The following is a 9913-nucleotide window of genomic DNA, read 5'->3' as shown; positions in this document are numbered from 1 at the left end:
ACTGATCGAACATTTTGGCCAGGTTAAAACAACTTCTCCAAAAAGATACTGTGTTTGACCAAATATTGAAGTTATTCTTCCAAGGGCAACTACGGTTTTTACAGGTGTGTGTAGTCTTCCACTGGCCGATTGACCAGAAGGTATGATTATTTTGAAGTGATTTGGCACTGTCTTGTGTGTAGTTCCAGATTTACACATCAAATTATTAGTGAGCAGTGAAAAGATGAATGCTAACAACATGTTATGGTTGAATCAAAGTGTTGAAATCCCTCATGTACAGACGTTCGAGTACAAAGAGAATGTAGGAAACTAAAGAACTTGCATAACTTATTACGGGAATGGAAGACAATTCTTAATGCTCTCAGGAGATGCATTTATTGACTCCTAAAAAATACCATATGATATTAGTTTTCAGTAACAAGATTATGGCATTTATTGGCCTCCAAAAATTACATACGAAATTAACTGATTCCAGTACTATATCATTGGACAGTAATGGTTGCAAAGTACCAACTTATGTAACTCAAGGTTGATATAGTTCTAGATACTGATAATGGTGGTTTACCAAATTCAAAATCGATCCCAATCAAATATTGTGCTCCAGTTTGAGCAGCACTCGCGGGGCACCCAGCTGGTGTAGTAATCGTGCTGATTGCTATCCCTGGCTTGGCCCTTCCTTTTTGAGGTGCTACGCCAACATGGATTCGGGAGCAGATTCTTGGAGTGGATTGCTATCCTCCTCTCATCGGCGAGCACACGTGTCCTGATGAATGGTGAGCCAGTCCCGCCTATTTGGCATCTACAGGGACTCCGCCAGGGGGACCCATTGTCCCCACAGCTGTTCGTCCTCGCCATCGACACCTTGGGAAGGCTCATCAAGTGCGCGATCAACCTCGGCATTATGGCCCAGCTGCACCCGAGGCGCCTGATCCCAGCAATATCCCTATACGCGGACGACGTGGTGCTCTTCTGGACTGTACGTCGAGCGACATCGTGGCTGTGCGGGAAATCTTGGAGCTCTTTGGCCACGCCTCTGGCCTGCGTGTGAACTACTCCAAGGGCTCCACCTCGCTGCTGCACTGCGACATCGAGGAGGCCACGGACGTGCTCGCACACCTTGGCTGCCCCATTGTTGAGCTACCGATCACCTATCTCGGGATCCCCCTAACGATACGACGGCCCACTGCTGCCCAGCTGCAGCCGCTTGTTGATGGGATTGCTGGACGGCTCCCTTCCTGGAAGGCTGATATGATGTCCAAGCCTGGGCGCCTTGCGCTAGTGAAATCTGTCCTGGGAGCCATTCCAGTACACCATCTCCTCGCCTATGCACCGCCAAAAAAGACTCTATGCCAAATTGAGAAGGTCCAGCGTGGCTTCCTATGGGCCGGCCGCGATGCAGCTAATGGCGGGCACTGTCATGTCAACTGGCGACGCATCTGCCAGCCCATCTCGCTCGGTGGACTCGGAGTCCAGGACCTCGAGCGCGCTGGCCTCGCCCTGAGACTACGATGGCTCCGGTACTCTCACACTGATCATGAGCGCGCATGGCATGGCCTGGACCTGCAGTTCTCTACCGAGGAGAGGGCACTCTTTTTTGCCTCCACCACTATGATCATTGGAAATGGCCAGACTGCACTTTTTTGGGAGGACCGCTGGATAAACGGGTAGTCCATTAGCGAAATAGCCCCGGCCCTGTACAACTGCATTCCCAAGCGCCGCCGCAAGATTCGAACCGTCGCTCAAGGTTTACAGGGCAACAACTGGGCGAGCGACATTCATGGGACTGTCGGGATCAACGAGATTGGCCAATATGTACAAGTCTGGCAAATGACCGAGCACTTCCCACTCTCGGATACCCCCGACCAGCTTGTCTGGAAGTGGACTACCTCTGGCACCTATACAGCATGCTCCTGCTACCTTGCCACTTTCCAAGGATCCACCACTTGTTTCTCCTGGAAGCTAATCTGGAAAAGCTGGGCACCGCCACGGGTCAAATTTTTCCACTGGCTTGCCAACCTGGACAGGTGCTGGACTGCTGACCGCCTTGCTCGCTGTGGCCTCCAGCACCAGCCCCGGTGCCCGCTATGCGATCAGGCGCCAGAGACGATGAGACACCTGCTCCCGGAGTGCATCTTTGCCAAGCAAACCTGGCATGAGATCCTAGCTTGGCTAAGGATGACTGTCGCAGGGCCAAACCAGGAGGATACTCTCATGGACTGGTGGCTTCACGCCAAGCAAAGCACGCCTACACCGATGCCCAAGGGCCTCGCCTCCATTGACCTCCTGATGCCGTGGATGATTTGGAAGCAACGCAATGCATGCATATTCGACAGTGCCCAACCCCTTGTTTCAGTCCTGGTCTCTAAGATCAAGGACAAGGCCGAGCAATGGGCACGGGCCGGTGCTCGTGGCTTGCGGGTCATCTTACCCACCACCTGGGATGTACACTAGTTTCTACTGATCCAGCATGAACTTTGCCTCTTAGGAGGATTGTAAATAACTTTCTACCTTTCCAATGCAATGAAACGCAAATCCCTTGCGTTTTCCCGAAAAAAATATTGTGCTCCTGCTGTATGCTCCCTTTGTCTGTAGTTGATCTGAGTATATGGCATTAAAAATAATTTTGTGCCCCCCTTCTTGTGAAATCGATTGATATAATAGCAACTTAAAATTATATCTACCATCACAAATTCTCTTGTCTGCTCATGTGATTCATTCATGATCAGCTGGCTCCTGGTGTATTACTTCTTGTATTGATCCAATGGAGGAGATAAGCTTGCTTTGAGGAAGAGAGAAAACATATTTTTAGTGTTCATATTCTTCGGTTAGTTTTAGGTTTTTGTAGCTTAAATTAAGTTTGCACTACACAGTAATTTATGTTCTTTTCGTGATGTTATCTTTGCATCTTCCATTCCGAGATTTATTCTGCTTGCTTTCCTCTATTCCTCTTGTAGTTCTCCAAAGAAACCAGAAGATATTTCAAGGAGAATGAGATGAGAGTTGTCCTTGTTACTGCAAGCCGGCCTGAAGCAGAGCACATCAGTGGAATTCCCAGTGCCAAGACTGCCGATGAGTTTCCCGTGGGAAAAAGAGACGTCGAATATTATGAATGGTGTACCTAATGTGGTGAACCAAGTTCCCTCCCTAAGTGAATCTCCAGCTATTTTGACTGAAATTCCTTTCCCTGTAAAAGGAACTCCCGCTCTTCTCAGAGATTTCCCAGTCCCATTGAAAGAAGCTCTAGTTTCTTCATCAGAATCAACTATCCATTTGAACAGCCTCCTTTGGTTTGTTGGAATTATGTAGGAATTCTATAGGGTAGGATTTGCAAAGGAAAAATTCCTTTGAAGCCCTTTGGTTTGTAGGAATGGATTCCTATTCCTATGTAGGATAGGAATCAATCCTTCACATTTTGGAGGAAAAAAAACATTAGCCTAGACTCAATGGAAAATTTTCTATCCTATGCACCAAACGACATCTCTTTCTCTATAGGAATTGAGATGGATGTCATCCCACTTCCTATGATTTTCCTATTCCTATAAAATTCCTATCCTATGAACCAAAGGAGCCTCAGTTTTGTTCAATAGAAAAGAATACAACCTTAAAAGAAACTCCTACTGTTCCGAGAGATTTCATTCCCGTTGAAAGAAGCTCCGGTTGCTTCAGCCGAATCTGTTATTCATTTGAAAGGAACTCCTACTGATTCTCTAGAACTCAATTTTCTTCAGCAGAAATGAATATGGCCTTTCAAAAAAATCCTGCTGTTCTGAGAGATTTCCCAGTCCCGTTGAAAGAAGCTCCAACTGCTTCAGCCGAATCTGCTATTCATTTGAAAGACACTCCTACCGTTTCTGTAGAAACTCAATTTTCTTCAACAGAAATGAATATGGCCTTTAAAGAAACTCCTGCTGTTCAGAGAGATTTCCCAGTTCTGTTAAAAGAACCTCCAGCTACCTCAGCAGAATCTGCTATCCATTTGAAAATAACTCCTACTGTTTCTGTAGAAACTCAATTCTCTTCAGCAGAAATGGATATGGCCTTAACAGAAATTCGTGCTCCAAAAGAAGTTTCTATCTTAAGTGATATACTTGTCAACACGGAGAATCTTCATCCATATCACATAGGTTTTGAATTCTCAGTTATGTTGCATGTCCTTTTGCCTTTGCTTTAATATGTGATGTTAACCCATAAATAAAATTATTCAATTAACCGAGTGTCTTGTTGTGTAAGTATGGAGTGAATTAAAGTGTGCTAAAAGTTAGTGATTACTTCTTCTTGAAAAGTGTATTTTATCTTCACCTTAACATTTACTGTGCAGTCTGCTGGTTAACTTAATCATTAATCGTATCAGGTTGAAGATGTTCAGAATATGAAGTCAGAACTTACTTATCTTGGAGAAAAACTAAAAGAGGTGTAGTAGCAGTTTTGTATGGGATAGTATGAATCAGTTCCATGGACACTTTTGGAATCATTTCGTTTGTTGCATTCTCCTTTTTTACAGGCTGAAAATTTGATCATAAAACTGAGGGAAGAAGCCAGAACTACCATCCAGGAATGGGATAAGTTGCGGCATGAAATGGTAAGATCTCATCTTCGTTCTTGATACACACTTTTCTGAGACAACATGTTCTCATTCGTCATATATTCATTATAGCTCAAACTTGAAAGATAATACCCTGTTGCAACCTCTAGTTGATGGGATTGCCGGCCGGCTCCCCACTTGGAAGGCCCACCTGATGAACAAAACTGGGCGGCTTGCACTAGTCAAGTCCGTGCTGAGCGCCATCCCCGTGCATCAACTACTCGCCTACGCGCCGCCGAAGAAGACGCTTCGACAAATTGAGAAGATTGAGCGCGGCGCGGACGCCAATGGTGGCCACCGCCACGTCAACTGGCGCCGTGTTTACCGCCCCATATCGCACGGTGGATTGGGAGTTCAGGATTTGGAACACGCTGCCCTCGCTCTGTGACTAAGATAGCTATGGTTCTCGCGCACTGACCAGGAGTGCGCATGGAGTGGCCTGGACTTACAATTCTCTGCCAAGGAGAAAGCGCTATTCTTTGCGTCCACCACAACAACCCTCGGAAACGGATCAACGACACACTTCAGGGAAGACCGCTAGATCAATGGGCAGTCCATTTGTGAAATCGCACCAGCCCTCTACAACTGCATCCCCAAGCGCCGACGCAAAATTCGTACCGTCGCTGAAGGACTGCAGGGACATAGCTGGGCCAGTGACATACATGGGACCCTGTGCATACATGAGATTGGGCACTACCTTCATGTTTGGCTGGCGATCGAGCACATCACGCTCTCGGACACCCCTAACAAACTAGTTTGGAGATGGACAACCTTCGGTACTTACACTGCTAGCTCCTGCTACCTAGCCACTTCCAGGGATCCACAACTTCCTTCTCTTGGAAGCTCATCTGGAAGAATTGGGCGCCACCGCGGGTGAAGTTCTTCCATTGGTTGGCAGACTAGGACAGGTGTTGGATGGCTGATCGCTTCGCTAGGCGTGGTCTCCAACACCAACCTCGATGCCCACTATGCGACCAAGCCCCAGAGACGATGCGCCACCTCCTCCTGGAATGCCCCTTCTCCAGGAAGACTTGGCACGAAATCCTCTCCTGGCTTACGAATGACCACCGCAGGACCAAGCCACGAAGTGGCTGCACGCCAGTCAAAACATGCCGACACCGATGCGCAAAGGCCTAACCTTCAGTGCCCTCCTGACGCTGTGGATGATCTGGAAGCAACGCAACGAGTGCTTTTTCGAAACCTTCATGAACCAGTCGGCGTGAAGCCATTTTCGATGCACAAAGGGCTGCCCCTGCTAAACTTCAGTGATTCTTGACTGCAACCTTCACCAATAGACCTATTTTTGCCATCTGATAAATTGAGATCATGCAATCTTTAGCATATGCCTTTTGTTTTGCTGCACTCATGCTACCGAGATATTTACACCGGAGTGATAACTAGACACAATGTCATCGGTTGTTAAGAACTGTACATGTTTACCTGCTCATGAGTCGTGAGCCGAGCAGCCTGTCACTTTCTCTGATGGTTTGCACGTCTTACCGTGTAGTTGTTCTTCAAAAGGAAGGGCGATCCACGGACACCAAGCGGGCCTCCCGCTGCTGTTTGTGGCGTACATAGCGCTGCTCGGCGTGTCACTAGCTTACCTGCTGCACCTGATCCTCCTATTCATCATGAGCTTCTATAGCCTGCCCGAGACACTTCACCCCTAGATTGGCATGGTCCAAGCACACTTCTTTTGGGCGGGCGAGGGAGATAAGCAGAAATACCACATGGTTCGCTGATTAGAGATCTGCAAGCCTAAGGACCAGCTGGGCGGCCTAGGCATCATATCATCCAAGCGGATGAACATTGACTCGTTGGCTGTGGCATATAACCAATGGGGACAGCGGCCTTTGGCTACACATCATCCAAAACAAATACCTTGGTGGCCGGCCCCTGGCGTTCTGTCAGCGGTCCGGTGGCTCCCAGTTTTGGCAATCCGTCATTCAGTTGTTCTCCGTATTAGGACCCCCATCTCGGTTGGATCGGGGTCTGACACCCTATTCTGGTTCGATAGGTGGGCTGGCGAATTGCCTTTTGCGGCCCGCTTCCTGGACCTATTGAAAGTGCAACTATTCCTGGGTGATTTTGGTAATTCCTAACAACATATAGCTCATTGAGCTAATGTTATTTCAAGATAAATATTTCAGGAAAGCTCAATGATTGGCATGGCATGGATGAGAAAAGTGGACCCCTCAAAATACTAAGGACAAAAGGATTGGCTCAAGCTCAAAGCACAAGACTCTACATTTTCCATTTTAGTGATTCAGGATCACATTGAGTCTATAAAAAAAGCCAATACTATCAAGGAGGGATGAGGTGTTGCTTAATGAGGTTCTTGCTCAAAATGCTTAGTGATATGCTCCAAAACCCTCAACTACTTTCTCACATCCACATATGACCCAAACCAAAAGTCAAACTCGGCCCCACCGATTCTTTCTATCCGACGCCACCGAGTTCAGATGTCATAGCCACTGCCACAAAACCTAGTCTTTTTGGTCACACCGATAGGGATCTCGGTCTCATCGAGATGGGATTGTAATCTCTCTGTTTCCCTTCGCAACGTTTCGGTCCAACCGAGATGAGCGATCGGTCCCACCGAGATTGCAATGCAAACTCTATGTTTCCCTTCGTAACGTTTCGGTCTAACCGAGATGAGCGAATCGGTCCCACCGAGTTTGCCTGACCAACTCTCTGGTTAGCTTATTACCAAAATCGGTCTCACCGAGTTTGTGTAATCGGTCTCACCGAGATTACGTTATGCCCTAACCCTAACCACATCGGTCCCACCGAGTTGACATGTCGGTCCCACCGAAAATCCTAACGGTCATATTATTTGCTAAATCAGTCCGACCGAGTTTCAGGATTCGGTCCCACCGAGATTGGTAAGTTGTGTGTAATAGTTAGATTTTGTGTGGAAGCTATATATACCCCTCCACCCACTCTTCATTCGTGGAGAGAGCCATCAGAACATGCCTACACTTCCAACTTACATTTTCTAAGATAGAACCACCTACACATGTGTTGAGGTCAAGATATTCCATTCCTACCATATGAATCTTGATCTCTAGCCTTCCCAAGTTGCTTTCCACTCAAATCTTTTTTCCACCAAATCCAAATCCTAAGAGAGAGAGAGAGAGGAGAGTGTTGGGGAGACTATCATTTGAAGCACAAGAGCAAGGAGTTCATCATCAACACACCATTTGTTACTTCTTGGAGAGTGGTGTCTCCTAGATTGGCTAGGTGTCACTTGGGAGCCTCCGACAAGATTGTGGAGTTGAACCAAGGAGTTTGTAAGGGCAAGGAGATCGCCTACTTCGTGAAGATCTACCCTAGTGAGGCAAGTCCTTTGTGGGCGACGCAATGGTGGGATAGACAAGGTTGCTTCTTCGTGGACCCTTCGTGGGTGGATCCCTCCGTGGACTCGCGCAGCCGTTACCCTTCGTGGGTTGAAATCTCCATCAACGTGGATGTACGATAGCACTATCTATCGGAACCACGGCTTCAAAATCTCCGTGTCTCCAATTGCATTTGCCTCCTCAAACTCCTCCCATTTATCTTCATATGCAATTGTTTTACATTCCGCTGCTATACTCTTAGAATTGCATGTGTAGGTTGATTGCTTGACTTGTGCTAAGTTGCTAAAATCTGCCAAGTCAAGTAGTCTAATCACCCCCTCTCTAGACATACTTTCGATCCTACAAGTGGTATTAGAGCTTTGGTCTCCATTTGCTTTGATTTGCATAGCTTTTGGTAGTCATAGCCTTGGTTTCACAACCTAGGAGAGTATGGCGTCTAGCGAGGGAAATTACCGCCGTAGAGGTCCTTACTTTGATGGTACTAATTTTGCTAGTTGGAAGCATAAGATGAAAATGCATATTCTTGGACATAACCCCGCCGTCTGGGCTATTGTGTGTATTTGCTTGTAAGGTGAATTCTTTGATGGGAGAGAACTGAACCGTGAAGCTACCGCGGAAGAGTTAAAGATGCTGCAATACAACGCTCAAGCTTGTGATATCCTCTTCAACGGATTGTGCCCCGAAGAATTCAACAAAATCAGCCGTCTTGAGAATGCAAAGAAAATTTGGGATACTTTGATTGACATGCACGAAGGTACCGACTCCGTCAAGGAATCCAAATTGGATGTGCTTCAAAGTCAACTTGACAAGTTCAAAATGAAGGATGGTGAAGGTGTCACTGGAATGTACTCTAGGCTTGCTCTCATCACAAATGAGGTTGCCGGCTTAGGAAGTAAAGAGATGATCGACAAATTCATCATCAAGAAGATCCTAAGAGCCTTGGATGGAAAATATGATACTATGTGCACATTGATCCAAATGATGCCCAATTACAAAGACCTCAAGCCAACGGAAGTCATTGGAAGAATTGTTGCTCATGAGATGTCACTCAAGGATAAGGAAGAGCTCTACAACAAGTCAACTGGTGCTTACAAAGCCTCATGTGAAGCTCCCACATCATCAAATGAGAAACAAGCCTTCAATGAAGAATTGAGCCTAATGGTGAAGAACTTCAACAAGTTCTACAAAAATAGGAGCAAGGAAAGAAGTTCCAAGTCAAGGTCCTACAATGACAAAAGATCTTCTAGTCGTGAGCATAATTGCTACAATTGTGGAAGATCCGGACACTATTCCAATGAGTGTACGACTCCTTACAAAAGAAGAGAAGAATCTTCAAAGAGAAGAAGTAGAAGAGAAGAATCACAACCAAGAGAGAGGAGGAGTAGAGATGATCGTTATGAATGAAGAACATCCCGGAGAAGCAAGGATTCAGAATGGAAGGACAAATCATCAAAGACTACACAAAACAAAGACATCAAGCTCATGTTGGTGAATGGGTATCCATCTCCGACTCTGACCATCACTCCGAGAGAAGCTATCACTCCGACTCAGAATATACTCAAGATGAAGGTGTTGCCGGTCTAGCACTCGTGTCAACCAACTCCTACGACATATTTGACTCACCAAATTAAGGATTTGGAAGATGCTTCATGGCTAAAGGCCCAAAGGTATCACACCCAAAGTATGTTGATTTCAATAGTGATGAAGATGACTTGTTAGGTGATGATGATTTACTTGTTGACAACTCTAGTGATGAATACTATGATGAAACGTCAAATAATCATGCTAATCAAGATAAAACGTATGACAATGATAAGGAGAAGATTGAGCTCCTAACTAAAGAACTAAACACTCTTAAGTTAGCTCATGAAACTATCTTAGGAGATCATCGAGAACTTTGAAGGACTCATGAGAAGTTACGCTTTGAAAAGCTCAACCTTGAGCAAGAGCATGAGTTTTTGAAATCAATCAA

The sequence above is a fragment of the Triticum dicoccoides genome, chromosome 1B, assembly GCF_002162155.2.
Source record: "Triticum dicoccoides isolate Atlit2015 ecotype Zavitan chromosome 1B, WEW_v2.0, whole genome shotgun sequence".
Taxonomy (NCBI): domain Eukaryota; kingdom Viridiplantae; phylum Streptophyta; class Magnoliopsida; order Poales; family Poaceae; genus Triticum; species Triticum dicoccoides.
This window is presented reverse-complemented; position numbering follows the sequence as displayed.